The sequence below is a fragment of the Felis catus genome, chromosome C1 (genome assembly GCF_018350175.1).
Source record: "Felis catus isolate Fca126 chromosome C1, F.catus_Fca126_mat1.0, whole genome shotgun sequence".
Lineage (NCBI taxonomy): Eukaryota > Metazoa > Chordata > Mammalia > Carnivora > Felidae > Felis > Felis catus.
The window spans coordinates 92,012,049-92,028,903 of NC_058375.1; the positions used below are offsets into that span (position 1 = coordinate 92,012,049).

At 41.3% G+C, this 16,855-nt stretch overlaps 1 protein-coding gene across 2 annotated transcripts in view; it reads right to left on the bottom strand.

The window, feature by feature from the left end:
- VAV3 (vav guanine nucleotide exchange factor 3) overlaps positions 1-16,855 on the bottom strand; it is a 364,842-nt gene that overhangs the window by 333,364 nt on the left and 14,623 nt on the right. The window lies entirely within an intron of this gene.

A 16,855-nucleotide genomic window follows, 5' to 3' on the forward strand; every position in this document is an offset into this window, starting at 1 on the left:
TGAGTTCAAGAGCCGTGTCAGGCTGTGTGCTGACGGCTCAGAGCCTGAACCCTGCTTCAGATTCTGTGTCTCCCTCTCTCTCTACCCCTCCCCTGCTTGTGCTTGGTCTCTCCCAAAAATGAATGTAAAAAAAAGTTTTTTAATTAAAAAAAATAAACAGATTCTGTATGTATCTTTCATACGGGGCATTTTATTTTGAGCCACATATGTGGAATTATTCATATGTGACATTATTTTTGAGCCATTACTACTAAGTCATAGTAATGGTTAATCTCTATTTCAGGCAAAGATGTGTCCCCAGGAGGAATGACACCTAAGACAAGCATAGTTTTAACCAAAAAGTCACAAACAGCTTAGTTAAAAACTGTATCCATTTTACACATCAAAAAAGTCTCTAGAGAAAAAATCTGTGCCCCAAAAACAAGTTATGATGAAAACATAACCACTTCCATTTTAATTACATGGTGTTTTTAGCATTTCCAGGTAACACATTCAGAAAACCTCTGACTGAATACATGTTCTTCGGGGGATTTAGTAAGTCATTGGGGTGAGAAATGCATATGCTAAGTAAAATGTACCTGTGTACCCAGGCAAAGGAGAGAAAAAGCACTGCAAGAAACTCAAAAAATAAAAAATAATTAAAAATTAACTACAAGGTATCTATAGCTCTGAACAGACTACAGGAGGGCAAAAATCTCCCAAGGCACTCAGTTTGTCTAAGAACTCCTCACACACTAGGAAGAAGAGCCTCTAAATTTCCTCTATCAGCTTTCTTCCATACAATATATTCACATCTCATGGATTAAACTAATTGATGAAGACAGGTTACACTTAGCAAACATCTGTGTCAGCCAATGTGCCAATGAGCATGTCGGTAGAATTGTACTTTCAAGATAAATTCCTAAGGTTTCTCCTTGGGCAATAACAGATGCACAACTTCAGTTTCCTACAGTTCTTGCAGTAAATCTAACAGGATTTATTTCCATTCAATTCAATATACACTGAATCCTCCTAAAAAAAAGAAAAAAAAAACTAGAAAAACAGAGTTTACACTCCAAGCAGCAACTAAAATGCAGAATGACGAGGTTTATAAAAGAAGTAAATGCATAATTCCATAGAAGTCAGGAGGAGCATAGCTTCATTGCTGGTGTAGAGACCACAGTCGTCTCTAACACAGGGGCAGTAGAAAAGTCAAAGAGAGGCGAAAAGGAGAAGGGTCTGACAAATACAAAGTTCGTCCTCAGTCTGGAAATTGGGAATAAGTTTCCTCATCACAACAATGAAAGCTAGCATTTCATGCATTCATTAACTCATTCACTGCAGTTACAGAAAGAAGAAACCGTCCATCTGCACCCTGAAGTTCACAGTCCAGCTCTGGAGAGGCAGGGACAGCAGTGTGTGAGGGGCACCTGCCAGGACAAAGGGCGGCTGCTAGGGGAGCATACTGGAGATGCAGCTAAAATACAGTAGCCCGTCAATGAAGGCCATCACCAGGGTTGAGTTCCAAAGACACGAGGGAGTTAGCCAAAAAAAATCTGAAGGGAAAGGTGCTCCTGTTATAAGGATTAGCATACACAAGGAGATGAAAGAAGACAGGGCCTATTCCAGCCATGAGCTACTAGAAGGGAGGCAAGTGTGGAAGCCAGTAATGTGGACAGGGATTTGAGGAGTTAAATGTGTTGGATTTTATCCTGAGGACATGGAAGCATTTCACTCAAGAGATTTAAAAAAAAAAAAAAAAAAAAAAAAAAAAGGCAAAGGTTTTAGAAGCAATTCATTCCAGAGTGTGGAGAACCAAGAGGTAGAAACACCATGAGAGGAGAAAAAAAAAAGAGGCTCCCAACTACAGCAAGAACAGAATAGCAGCGACAGAAAGAAGGTAAAAGTATCTGAACTCCATGTGTTGCTAAATTTGAAGGTGAAAAATGTGAAGGAGAATTTTGTTTTTTCAATATGTGAGACATGAGGGCACATTTATGCCCTTTTGGAATGTAATTCTATGGGGAGGGGGGAAATCAGTGAAGGACATAATTAAAGTTCCTAGTTTTAAAGAGTTACTTTTTCAGTGTTAATTGCTAAACGAAGTACTCTGAAAGTATACCAACAAAACAAAAAAAAAAAAAAAAAACTGGAAAATAAGCCTGAAAACAACTTAAATAATCAACTAATGCCTTAACCCAACTTCCATGACAACACTTGGCAACTTCTAGGACTTAAAAGAAATTCCATCAGATCAATTTAAGTAGGCTGTGCATAGGATTAGAATTAGAATAGAATTACATTAGAACCAAAAAGGTCAGATTCCTGGTCTGATTTTTAGATTACAAACAAGAGATCTAAATTTTAACAATCACAAATTTTTCTAACAGAATTTTTTAAAATAGGGTTATCTAATATAGTTTTAGGGTGCCTGGATGGCTCAGTTGGTTGAGCGACTTCGGCTCAGGTCATGATCTCGTGGTCTGAGTTTGAGCCCCACGTCAGGCACTATGCTGACAGCTCAGAACCTGGAACCTGCTTCCAATTCTGTGTCTCCCTCTTTCTCTGCCCCTCCCCTGCTCATGCTTTGTCTCTGTCAAAAATAAATATTAAAAAAAAAATTTTAATAAATAAGTAAAATAATTACTTTTAGGGACACCTGGGTGGCTCAGTCTCGTGGGCATCCAACTTTGGCTCAGGTCATGATCTCACGGTTTCTGAGTTCGAGTCCCATGTCAGGCTCTTTACTGACAGTTCAGAGCCTGGAGCCTGCTTCAGGTTCTGTGTCTCCCTCTCTCTCTCTGCCCCTCCTCTGCTCATGCTCTCTCTCATAAAGAAATAAATATTTAAAAAATTAAAAATAAGATAGTTTAAAAAAAAATTTTTTTTTTTAAATAGGACCATCTGGACAACAGGAGTGACTCTACACAAATCACTATCCTCTTGTCATTAGCTTTACTTTGCAACTTGTGCTTTTGGTTATTTCATTCATTTGAATAATTGACTGTAAGGAAACCAGAGCTGGCCAAGTGAGTCATGAATGAGTCACAGCTCACCTCCTGGAGTAGCCACAAGCCTGACTGTGGCTTACTGCACTAAGCCTGAAATTCAAGTTGAAGAATGCTGAGTGAAAGAAAGCCAAGGACTACTAAGGATGCCAAAGAAATCATTGGGGAATAAGGACGTCTTGAGAGCAGACTTGCCTGCACTTCCTCTCCAGGTTGGAATTTATGGGCTTATACGTCATTCATACCACAGAAAAGATAAACCCGCATCACAGGCTGCTCCTTCCCCAACTCATCTTGTGACTTCATACACAGTCATTCATTAAAAGGGACAACTGAGTGCGCCTCCTTTTTACTCCCTTCTTAATGCTGCCAATCAGATTTCCGTGCACAATGGGAGGACCACAGTGGTCATGCAGATTGCCACACCTCACAGAACAGGTGGGTAAAGGATGCCAAGCAAAGGTGACACAGTCTATATACAACCACCACCACCAGCACCCACCCTGGGCAAACAGAAGCTCCATCATTCACACTATAATTCTGTGTTCATAAATAATGCACATGGAACCCACAAAAAAAAAATCACAGTATTTGAGGATTTGAAAGACCGATCACTAAATATAGGTGATGATTTCCCAAAAAAGCACCACTCCCACTGAGGTGTTACCTAGAGAGGCAGGGATGAAACCAGTACACGATTAATTGGTTCCTTCCACGCTGACTGGGGAACGTATGTCCCAGCCTTTGTACAATGAGTGTGGCTAGCGACGGCAGCAGCTATAAACGTAAGCACAGAGTTTTTCTTCAAACCAAACTTCCATCTCTGCCTGCCAAATACCAATGTCATTTCCTTCCTGCTGCACTCTATGGCTTTGAGAACAAGGACCATGTAATTCTTAAACAGTAGAGGATACCAACAGTGGAAGTAAAAAGCATTCAACAAATGTACGTCAAATGCAAAAAGGAGTAGGTAATACCTACAACTATTCCTTGGCTATCTATCCCCCAACCATATGCTAACACAATGCTAAAGAAAATATATCATTTTCCTACTTGCAAACATTAAAGCCAAGAAAGACCTTAAAGGTCATCCTACAGTTTTCAGAGGCAGATCCACCAACTTCATAAAACAGTTCAAGACCGAGGAGGAGACTTATAGTTACAATCATTAATATGTTATGGGTATTATAATTTTACCTGAATAGGTGTAGGTAGGCCTCAATTTCACACACACAAAAAATTAAGTTGTAATCCATTAAGATTTCTAGTCTTTGGAATTTAGAATACGTTTTCCCCACATTAACAAAGCCAAGGTGATCAAGCTTTTGGGCCAGCGCCCTCACTTCAGGTTTGTTTTTTGTGTTTTTTCTTTAAATTTTTTTTTGTTTGAAAAGTGAAATAATTTTGGCTTCACTTTTTCAACATCATAAAATGCACTCTTTTCACACCAGAGCATGACTATAGTCTCCTTGGCATGTCTGATGTGAACCTAAGCCCTGATTCTCATGGGAAGCCAGATAAGGGGCATTCTTGGTCTATAACCATCCTGGACCCCTCAAATATGAACAGGTTTGAGGAGGGAGAGGAAGAGAATGAAAATGGGAAAACAGTAATTCACTAGAAAAAAGATCCTCGACCCACAAGACCAGCTAACTAACCTAAAGAAAGGCCTCTCCCTCTACCCTCCAGGCACAGGGCCAAGGGAACCCTTGGTCCAAGGAAGGCTGAGGAGGGAAAGAGCTGCTAGATGAGAACATAAAGGGCCAGAGGCAAGAGGCACTCAGGGATCTAGATTCTCTGACAGGGGAGCCTAGGACTACTCTAGGGATAGTTGGAGACAGAGGGTGAATTCCCAGAAGACTGAAATAACTGTTCCCTGCAGAAGCAGGGGTGTGATTAGGAAAGGGAAAGAACAGGAGAAAGAAGAGGAAGCAGACATGGACCAAAAAGCAATTCCTACACTTCAAGTGGTGAGTTCGAGACTTGGGGAGGCGCCCAGTTCAGGAATGGCTGCTCCTTTCTTCCATGTTTCCTGTTTAGATAAACCCAGAACATTTGTGTGCTATTAGCTCCTAGCACTAAACCCATAATGTGCTCAAATATCTTCATGTGTCCAAGTATGTAGGTAACTTTGATTACCTCAAGCGTATGGAACGCACTGGACAATACATAGAAAAATGAAAAAGGAAGATAGACATTTTGCTCCTTGTGTAAAATGAGGTGCTTTAGAAGGCTCTCAGCAAAACTGTAAGTGAACTTGCATATTTTAACACTGAGTAGTCAAAATAAACTAATTACCATATTAATCAGCTCCCTCTCAAAAAAAAAAAAAAAAATACAAAAAAAACAGAACAAGCACCAGCAGGGAAGGAAGGAAGTATGGATAACGTTGAATCCCTTTGTTTTCATAGACCAATTATGCCCATTATATTACATCACATATACGTTTCAACTATATATCAGCACGTTCATTCTTCAAAAAGGCTCTTCCTCCTCAGACACCAATCACCACCATTTTTATAACTTCAAAACTTGGCTTTAATGTCCTTTCCACAGGGACACCCCAAGAATGGCCCTTAGCCTTTCAGCCTCAAGTGCTGAAATACTGAGAACTTACTGGATCCAATGAATAATATTCCTTTTTTTCCATCTATTTTTAAGTGTTTATTTTTGAGAGATAGAGTGAGCAAGCAAACAGGGGAGGAGCAGAGAGATTGGGGGGGGGGGGGGAGGACAGAGAATCCAAAGCAGGCTCCCAGCTGTCTGCGCAGAGCCCTAAGTGGAACTCAAACTCATGAACTACAAGATCATGACCTGAGCCAAAGTCAGATGCTTAACTGACTGAGCTACCCAGTCATCTCTCTATCTGACTTTAAAACCAAATGAGAAGTAGATGTCTGAGCCAGACAGACATAAAAAATGTCAGTTTTTTGGGGCGCCTAGGTGGCGCAGTCGGTTAAGCGTCCGACGTCAGCCAGGTCACGATCTCGCAGTCCGGGAGTTCGAGCCCCGCGTCGGGCTCTGGGCTGATGGCTCAGAGCCTGGAGCCTGTTTCCGATTCTGTGTCTCCCTCTCTCTCTGCCCCTCCCCCGCTCATGCTCTGTCTCTCTCTGTCCCAAAAATAAATAAACGTTGAAAAAAAAAATGTCAGTTTTTTATTCTTACAAACTGTTACGAAGAAGGGCTTAGGTGCACAGTCCAATGAGGACAAACTCCACTCCTACAACTGAAGAACATGCCCAGTGGAGCAGAGCCTGCTCCATAACTTACCCTCATGGCAGAGAATAGATTAGAATGTACCTTCTCTGCAGGCAGGTAGCTCTGAACTAGAGGCCCATAGTGGGCTGCCACACGAGCCCGAAGTCCTACTCCCAAAGAAATTGCAAATCAGGGGGCGCCTGGGTGGCTCCATTGGTTGAGCTTCCAACTTTGGCTCAGGTCATGATCTCACTGTCTGTGAGTTTGAGCCCCACATCAGGCTCTGTGCTGACAGCTCAGAGCCTGGAGCCTGCTTCAGAGTCTGTGTCTCCCTCTCTCTCTGACCCTCCCCCGTTCATGCTCTGTCTCTATCTCAAAAATAAACAAACATTAAAAAAAATTTAAAGAAATTACGAATCAGGTACATCATTCATCTACTGAAGAATGAATGAAGAAAAGCCAGAGACATTACTCAAATGGAAGTCCCTCTTTATGAACACATTAATAGTCTCCTTAACATCCCCTGGCATTTTTTTTCTTACTCATTAGACCCTGGGCTACCAGAGGTGTGGCAGTACCTCAAAGGAGAAAAAGATCAGTCCCCTACAGTAGCCCTGTCCCCACTTTCCAATTCCAACCACTGTCTTTTGGGTACTCTCTCAGGATCACAGGAGCAGAAGGGGAAGATTCTAAAACACATCAAAGATGTGTATCACACAAAATACTGTTAAGGCCATGCTGAATCCCAAGTTGAAATCTACTCTCTATTCCCTGGCCTTCTTGTTCAACCTGGGTCTCCAGGGGTTCTGCAATGAACTTAAGTTACAATACTTAGGTAACTAAAAAATAAAATGCAACAAATACAGAGGTCCCAAATATAAACCTTCTTCTAGTATGAGTTTCTCATTAAGACAATAAAGCCCAAAAATAGAGTTCAAGCCCACTGTTAGCACAGAGCAGGCTTCAGATCCTCTGTCTCCCGCTGTCTCTGTCCCCCCTCCCCCCAACCTCTCAAAAAAAAAAAAATTAAAAAAAAAAAAAAAACAAAAAGACAGTGACAGAAACTCCAGGGTACCTGAGAGATAGGTCAACAAAAAAGAGCAGTCTTTTGCCAGGATACCCATAACGCTATGCCAATGGCACAAGTACCCACGGATAGATCAATGGATAAACAAAATGTGGTATAGATACAATGGATTATTACTTAGCCTTTAAAAAGAAGGAAATGCTATAACATGGATTTTGACGATATTATGCTAGGTGAAATAAGCCAGTCACAAAAGTACAAACGTTGTAGCATTCTACTTATGTGAGAAACCCAGAATGGTCCAATTTGGGAGGCAGAAAGATGTGTCTTCACTCTCAGAACGGCCCTGAGGTATCACTGTCTGCTTCAAAATGTAGTAGTTTGCATTGAGGCCAGTCCCTGTCCCCTCAGGCCATAACTAGGTCATCTTTCTTTCCCCACCTGCATGTTCAAAACTTCTTATCTTCTACTTCCTCTCTGAACCCATGTTTCTGGCACTCAGGTGCTGAACTGAACATGCACTCTGCCTAGTACAGTCATCTCCACCATCTATTATAAGCAGGAATTTTTAGTCTTGGGCCACAGATGCTGTTGCAACTGCCTTTTCTGTGTAATTGCAGTGGGCTGTGAGGAATGTCTAAGGAAGACTATCCATTAGTCCTCACATTTGTTCCATCTGAACGAGAAGATTCTATATCTGTTCCTACTGTTTCTGAAGCCCATGTCCCTGGAGGCCTGTGAGGACCTACAACTTTGCATGGACATCTCCAGACATAAAATTCCTGTGCGTTTTTATGACCAGGTCCTCGGTACCTTTCTTTTGCCAGAAGTAAGGCTTAACCCACGTTTAATTTTTCTCTGCCAATCCAATTTTCTGTTAAGATGATCTTTCAGGGTACAGGCAATACCTGTTTGCCCAATGATAGCAACCTGTCACCTTGGAACTCAGTCAAGTCTTCAGTATTTTATGCTAATACCTTAGGGCTTTCCCTCTTAAATGCAAATTTTCCATAACCAGGGCCACCACCACAACCCCTGGGGGACAGAAAAACACTTTATACATAGAAGGTGCCTTCTCAAGGCACATGTCATCACTGGCCAAACTCCACAGTGAAAAGAAAACCCACTGCATTTCAACCTCTACTGGCAAAAATATCTATGCAGTGCACATGATGCACAACTGTCCACATCCTGGAGCTATGCAAGTTTCTAGCTGTTCCTACTTCAAACTCTAGCTGAACGTTTGAAGCAGCACTTTGCAATTTCCTGGATTGTTTGTGAAAAACTTTCAGATCTTTGCTGTATTTCTAGAAGCCTGTTACTAAGTAGTACGAAGACAGTGAATCTCCTTTTCTTTTAAAGATCTCCTTTTCCCTGCATATCCCACCTATCAACCTTTTTCCTGGCTTGGACTTTTCAGTCTACTGAAATAGTTAAGACTATTATTTCTCCAAACCACTCTAGTTCCTTGATTTCCTAAAAAAAAAAAAAAAAAAAAAAAAAGTCTCTAGAATCTGAGCATTGCAAGCACAGGGCTTAGTAATCATCTTCTTAATGTTTCGGCTTACAATTATTTCACTCATCTATCCAAACCCAAGAACACAGCCCATACTTCTTAGGTAAGGAGGCTCCCGTTCCTTTTTAGTTTTAAGTAATAAAATCTACAACTCTGGGGCGCCTGGGTGGCGCAGTCGGTTAAGCGTCCAACTTCAGCCAGGTCACGATCTCTCGGCCCGTGAGTTCGAGCCCCGCGTCGGGCTCTGGGCTGATGGCTCAGAGCCTGGAGCCTGTTTCTGATTCTGTGTCTCCCTCTCTCTCTGCCCCTCCCCCGTTCATGCTCTGTCTCTCTCTGTCCCAAAAATAAACAAATGTTGAAAAATTAAAAAAAAAAAAAAAATCTACAACTCTTCCATAGGTGAAGCCTCAGTTCTATGATCCAATGGCCAGGACTTAATCAACAAAGCCAGAGTAAGCATAAAGTGTGTTTCCATGTGGAGGAACTTCTGCTTAAGTATTAAAGTACTGCTTCTGTCCTTGTAGGCAGTATGTAGCTCTGTTCCTTCCAGCTGCTGGTCTTTGAGACCCACCCGTCTACAGAGAGGGTGCTTTCTTGGTCTGCTTGCAGTGGGTCAATTGAGGTTGGTTGTATGATTGGTAGTCTATTAAGATCTTAGATAAACTACACCATTATGTAAGATTTGTCCCTCCAGGGCCTTCCTTTGGCCTGGAATGAAATTAACTGAATGTGGTAAAGCCAATTTATCACTTCCTACCTTGGCCTCATTCACAGAATTTAAAGGAGCAAACTCATAGAACAGCATTCTTGGAACACTGTCCCTTTTGAAATTTGAAGTCCTGGCCAGCAGCTTTTGCTAAAATACATTAAAAACAGCAAATGCTAGTCCACCCTAAGTGACTAAAAGGAGCAATACCTTCCTCAACCTCACCCACAACACCCATCCAAGCAGGACCCACCAATCCTCAAGTCGAAGGGTCTCAGCCCACCCACAAAGCCCAGCTAGGATCAGGGCACCCTGCACTTGCTAAGGCCTAAATGCTCATCACAAACCGCTGTGCCACGTTAAGCCTCTTGCCTGCGGACTAGACCACCTTAAGCTTTCCAGGCCCCAAAATCAATGTTCCTCTTCCTACTGAGAAACCTGATGAGCAATAGATAACAGAAATCAAATCAAAATGTGAACTTTTAGGGATGCCAGCTCTCTTCTTGGTCCCCTTAACCAGCCCCATCCCCCACATATACAGAGAATTTAAAACACACACACACGTTGGAGGCCTCCCCTTGAAGACAGACCTGCTCTGCTTAGCCTACCTGATGAATGAGAACACACCAGACAACAACCACCCTCTCTGCAAGTAAATAGGTCTCAAAGAAAACACCCAGAAGTTGAGTCACATGCATAGGTATTACTCTAATGTTTTAACTAGAAAGTTTTTTCCATAGGGAACATCAAGTATGAAGATAAGAGTTTATCCTCCAAAAGGTACCTTTCTTGTAAGGTCAGTTCATTAAATCTTCCGTGCCTAATCAGAGCTTTGGATACGGGAGTTCAACCAACTGTTTGAATAGATCAGAGAACGAACTCGCTTTCTGAATGAACAAAGTGCAGTTTTGAACTCAGAGGTTAACGATGTAATACATAACAGCCTGCACGTCTGGGAAAGGCAAAACAAAATGGTTGGTGTTCTCAAGTGGAGGAAATGTATTGGGCATAATGTAATCTTTAAGGAATGCTCATCTTCGTCATTAAGGCCTGCTGCAATTTGGGTTAAGACGATTCTCCACCCAGCCTCCTGGCTGATTCAGGTGATGTTATTATAGGTCTTGGGTGAAGAGTGTTGGCCAAGAGGAAGGACTACTTGATGCTAAACTACGCTTGCTACAACCATTTGCCCACTTCTCTTCAGACTTGCCCTCATTAACATGAAAGATTATGTAAGAAAAAAGTAGGCAAGATCCAAATTACAGGGCATATTTAGGTTTTTAAAAAGGTCCTTGGAAAACATTTCAATATTTAATTTCACAGAGCAATTTGAAATCACAAACGCTTTTAATTATACCTAAAATTCTTCTCTCCTGTGTTTATTGCTAATAAGTTACTATACATTTATTGCTAATAAATTATATTATTTATACATTCCTCAAGATTTACTGAGCATTACATGCTGGTATTGTGTTCATCCCCAGGAATTCAGCAATGAATAAATCTAAGTGGGCTCTGCGATCATGAGGCTTAGGTCTAGCAGGAACATCAATTCCTGAAACAAATATTTCTAAGGATGATAAGCTGAATAAATGGAGATATTGTGAGGTGGCTACCTGCATCCCATCTTACAGATGAGAAAACAGATTTAGTGAGATTAGTTTGCTCAGAGCCATCCAAGCAAATAAATAAGAACCAAACCTAAAGGATACCAAAGTCCTTGTTTTTAACCAAGACTTCAGGAATCTGCCTTTATGTCAGTTAGAAATACTTTTCTGCAAACCATCTGGCAGCATATTAACAAGACCTGCAAAAATGTTTATAACTTTTGACATAGAAGATTCATTTTAGCAAATAAAGCTGAAAGCAATAACCCAAAATTGGGAAACAATCTATACAAAGACCATTGTAATCATGCTACCTATAAAAGGTAAGAACTGGGGTACCTGGGTGACTCAGTCAGTTAGGCATCTGACTCTTGGTTTTGGGTCAAGTCATGATCTCACAGTTCGTGGGTTCGAGCCCTACATCAGGCTCTGTGCCTGCTTGGGATTCTTTCTCTCCCCTCTCTCTGCCCCTACCCCACCCTCTCTCTCTCTCTCTCTCTCTCTCTCTAAATAAACTTAAAAAAAAATTTTTTTAATAAAAATAGAAGATAAGAACTGGAAGTAATCCAAGTGACTGACTACAGAAACAGGGAGTATATCAAGTGGACTATTCATTGTTTTTTACAACTGCATACTATTTCATTAGCACTTCCTATGTGATCCTGAGAAAATTACTCAGTCTTTTCTACAATTCTTCAGCTATAATTATTATATTCTCTTAATGGATCGCTCAACTATCTACAGAAACAAACATTAATAATACTACCTATAATTGTAATTAGTGGAAGCACTGTCCTTGCCACTTTCTGATTAAGAGTTTACAATGTGCAAAGCTGAGAGGCAGGAACTTGTTGAAGATTATCTCATCTAATCCTCAAAACAACCTACAGTATAGATCATGTTATTCTCTGGAGGCCACTAAGGGAAGGGAGAAATGAAAGGGCCTACCCTAGGTCATACAGTTTATTAGTAGCACACACAATATTTTAACTGTAAAGCCGGTAACTTTAACTGTAAAGTTCCTTTCAGTACACAACGCCAATCCCTGCTTATCACAGAGAAATATCAAGGTTCAGAGAAACTGAGCCCAAAGAGGCTCAGAGGTCACAAAGCTAATTAGTGACAAAGCCAGGATTTGAATCCAAGTCTCCCAATTCCTGGTAGAGTGTTTTCTCTTTTTAACAGCACAGCAGTCAAATATGAAATCGCCAACAGGGAGATGAAATTGTGTAGGTTAAATTATTTTTAAAGTCCTAATATTCTAAGGGCTCTAGTTTCTATTAGCCTAAATAAAATATCTGAAGATAGAATACAACAGAAGAGAAAAATGTGCCAAAGACCAACAAGATGTTATTTCAAAAGGACTGTGGGAAAAGCCCTGTACCACACAAAGACTAGATGAGGTGGGAGAAGGAAAGAATCCCACATTATCACTAAGTGCCTACCATGCCCCCAGTGCGATGCCATTTTGCCTCGGAGTGCATTTGCCCTCCAAAACACTATAGAGGAGGGATCATCCCTATTTCACAAGCAAGAAAACTAGGATGCTGAGAGATTAAGGGATTTGCCTGCAGTTGCTCAACTAGTGGGGTGTGATTTGAACTCAGTCCTGTCTGATGCTCAAGTCCATGTTTTTTCAATACACCATGCTGCCTGCCACTGCAAGACAATTGGCGGGGTGTGAATTATATTTTTTTGCATCCTGTGATTAAGATGAGGGACAATCTGGCGTTCTTGCTCAACCAATATTAAAGTTGGTGGCAGGGATTCAGTAGTTACTCAATAGTCACTCATAGGAGCTCTCACTCTGTGCCAGGTACTAAGCTAAGAACAAAGCTGAAGAGCAAATGGACTGCAATTTCACGGAACTCATGATTTAGGAGAAATAACTTGTTTTGGTGTTGCCAAAAATATTTGTATTCCTGGGAATTTGAAACACCATTATCTGGCTTAAAAGATCAAAACCTCAATTCTCTTAGGAACTGAGTGTGTGTGGTTCAGTTTCTGGATGATGGAGGTTTACTCCTTTAAGCAACAGATCTCATTTCACAATTTTTATTATTTATAATTGACCATTGAATAACAGGGGTTTGAAGTACATGGGTCCACTTACATGCAGATTTTGTGAATACATGTATATATAGCACTGTATTTTCCTTATGATTTTCTTAACATTTTTTTTCTCTAGCTTACTTTATTGTACGAATATAGTGTGATACATATGTGTTAATCAACAGGAGGGCTTCTGATCAACAGGATATTAGTGGTTAAGTTTTTGGGAAGTCAAAAGTTATACACAGATTTTCAACTGCACAGGGGTGATGGTGGGGGGGGTGGGGGTCAATGCCCTAACTCCCGTGTCGTTCAAGAGTCAACTGTAGGGACGCCTGGGTGGCGCAGTCGGTTAAGCGTCCGACTTCAGCCAGGTCACGATCTCGCGGTCCGTGAGTTCGAGCCCCGCGTTGGGCTCTGGGCTGATGGCTCAGAGCCTGGAGCCTGTTTCCGATTCTGTGTCTCCCTCTCTCTCTGCCTCTCCCCCGTTCATGCTCTGTCTCTCTCTGTCCCAAAAATAAATAAACGTTGAAAAAAAAATTAAAAAAAAAAAAAAAGAGTCAACTGTAATCATTTTTCAATGCTTTGTCAATTCTTCTAGGACATTCTGAGCTCTAAAATCTGAGACCTTGTATTCCCATCCCCACGGATTCCCCTATACTACTGTATCCATGGGATGGATGGATAGAGGAAGGTAGAGAGCAAAGCAGAGACAGCTGAATACAAGACAGTAAGACCTTTATAAGTACTTCACATAAATTCTAAGTTCAAGTATTTTCCAATTTTCCCCAATTTTTTTTTAATTATTAACATGATTTAAACTTCTCTTGAGGGGGCAGCTGGGTGGCTGTCGGTTAAGGGTCTCTTGACTTCTGCTCGGGTCACAATCTTGTGGTTTGTGAGTTTGAGCCCCATGTCAGGCTCCATGCTAACAGTACAGAGACTGCTTGGGATTCTCTCTCCTCTCTCTCTCTCTGCCCCTCCCCTGCTGGTGCTAGCTCCCTGTCAAAATAAATCAACACTTTAAAAATAAATACACAAACAAACTTCCCTTGAGGGCCTGGGTCTTAAGTATTCTAAGAAAAGTAATGCCCTGTTATTCAGGAAACCAGGTAACCTTGGGCAAATCATTGCACAGATCAGAGGCCTGAGACAGCCAATTTTTAAAACCAAGGCGCAGAGCTAAAATTACCTCTAAGGACTTTTCCAGCTCCATAATTGTAGAACTCTTTGAACAACACAATCAGTTGCTATAATGGTCCATTCAAACAGGACCATCCTTCCCCACAGCCTAGTGCAGTATGTGGGCTACTTTGGCAGGATTCTCCATAGTCCAAGATTAATATAGTTTTTGAGTTGAGTCCATGGTTTATGGTTTTTTACTACTGTCCATTTAACTTTCAGCTGTTCCTCCGCATTTTAACTTGCAACATGTAATCTTCTTGGATTTATTAAAAAAAAAAAACAGGCTTAAAATAAAAATAAAAAACAGGCTTAATGAAAAGGAATGGCATATTTATTGAGTACCTAAGTGCCAAACACCAAATGTGCATTACTATAATTAATTTCATCCCTAAAACACTGCAAAAAGGAAAAAATGTAGAGAAGATCAGAGTGGTTAGGTTGCCCAAGATTATAAGTGGAACAGCTAGGACCCAAAGCCAGGCTGATGCATTCAAGGCCCAGGTGCTTTTCACTACACAACACTACTTCACAAGTTTATTAGAATAGTGTGTAAATGAAAAGTTCTTAGTCTTCAAGTCAGAATCTAGGAACCCTCTAATGGGTAGCGTAAATGAAGTTTAACGTATTGCATTTACATGGAATATAAGAAATCTATTTGATCTCTTCTCTAGAGAGGTGAGGGTATTATTACTATTAAACACATTTTTTCCATTTATTTATTTAAAACCCAGCAAGGCTTTAGGTGATGCCACATGGGCAAGCTTGTCAAATAGCTTAGGGCTAGCTCGATAGGTGACAAGTTAATTCATGTGCATCATGGAAACTGGTGAACCATTTTTCTTAAACATGGAAGGGAAAAAAAAAAACAGATCCTTTACCAAATTTCTCGTTACTCTTCACTATGGTCATTAAATGGAACTATATATTCAGAAAGATGGATATTTAATAAGGATTTAACCATCAGAGCTACCACATAAATACTCCCAAGAGTCCAGCTTCACATTTTAGAATTTACAGGTATGAAATGGATGTTAACCACAATTCTGACATTCTCCCCTTAAATGGGGTCTCTGGAAGCGCCCAAATTTTCCATGTTAGTCCTCATCCTGAACTCCGGAGATTTCAACTCCTGCTTCTTCCTTACTGAGGAACTGCTATATTCTACTGAATCCCCAAGTACAGTTTACGGGAAAACACAAGGTTTTATTTTCAAGTACTCTGTCATCATAAATAATCTCAACTCAAGCATTTCTTGTGTCACTGACCATGGCCTAAGCTTACTAACTTCCTTTAGCCAACAAATACCTTTTCACATTTGAAGGTCAAATGCCAGGGAATTTAATACTTTTCTGCCAAATCTACATTTTGTAGTATCAATAAGTAGCAGAATTATCCTTTCTCTGTCAGGTACCGCACACATGATTAAGTTATATTAATTAACCGCCCCCCCCCAACCCCCTTGCAAAAAAAGTCTTGCAAATAGCAGGTGCTGTAAGCTGGCTGCAAGAGGGGACAGGCAGCCTTGTTGCCACTGGGAAGTGAAAAAGGTGACAGGTTTCTGGTTCACTGGTGGATGTTCACTTGAGCACACCACTGGGGTCTGGAGACCACAAACCAAGAAGAGTAGGTCTAGCATGCAGTACCCAATTTCTCAGAATCAAAGTTTTCATAACACCCGGTCCTCTCTGGGCTTCTAACTTACTAAACACACACTCTTCAAGACCCAAAACTCTCTCCCAAGAAAGCAGCAATAATTTGTAAAGTTTGGGACAGTTGCTACTTCTAGTAACAGTGGTCACCATCATGGGGAGTAAACGGGACAGACTGAGGATAAGACTCAAGAAGACTGGTAATGATAAAAATCAAGTGAACTTGCGGGGACTGAGGGAGAGTTGGGGACTCAATGTCTGGGATTTAGAGAGCTGGACCTCACTGGGGGGAATAAGAAGCCTAGAGGATCACAGAAAGCACTGCAAAGAGGTGACGTACACAGCAGCTGGTGCAGTGAGGCTGGGCAGTAAAAACCCACTGGTGAGCAAGCTTCTCCAACAGCTCTCTTCAGCTTAGAGGCAAGAGCAGGAAAGTCAGTGGAGGAGGGCACTGCAGGGTGGGGGTCACCGGCGCATGTGACATCACAGAAGGTGAAGGGAACTGGGGATGAAAGAACGTATTGGAGCAGGACTCAGGAACACACAGCTAAGAACAAATGGACCAAGGAAGGAAGAGGTATCAGTCAACTAAAGAGCACTGGAAGGATACTGAATGGTACACTAGGTATGAGGGAGTGAGAGGTAGCAAGTCAGGAGCTTCCAGACAGAGCAAGAACAGGCTTTGGACATGGCTTTAGATGCCTATTATGCAATCTGACTATAGTCTACTCCCTCAATGTTTAAGATATTCAAGAGAATAGGCCATCATCTGATATTCCAGGCCACACACCAAAGTCCTATGACTTAATATCTTCCTGCCAGGTGCAAATGGTGCAGCCATATTCCAGTATGAATGCCATGGAGGATATTCCATCACTGCTCAGAGTAACTGTCCTCTTGGGGACATCACTGAGGTCTGAATGTCTTT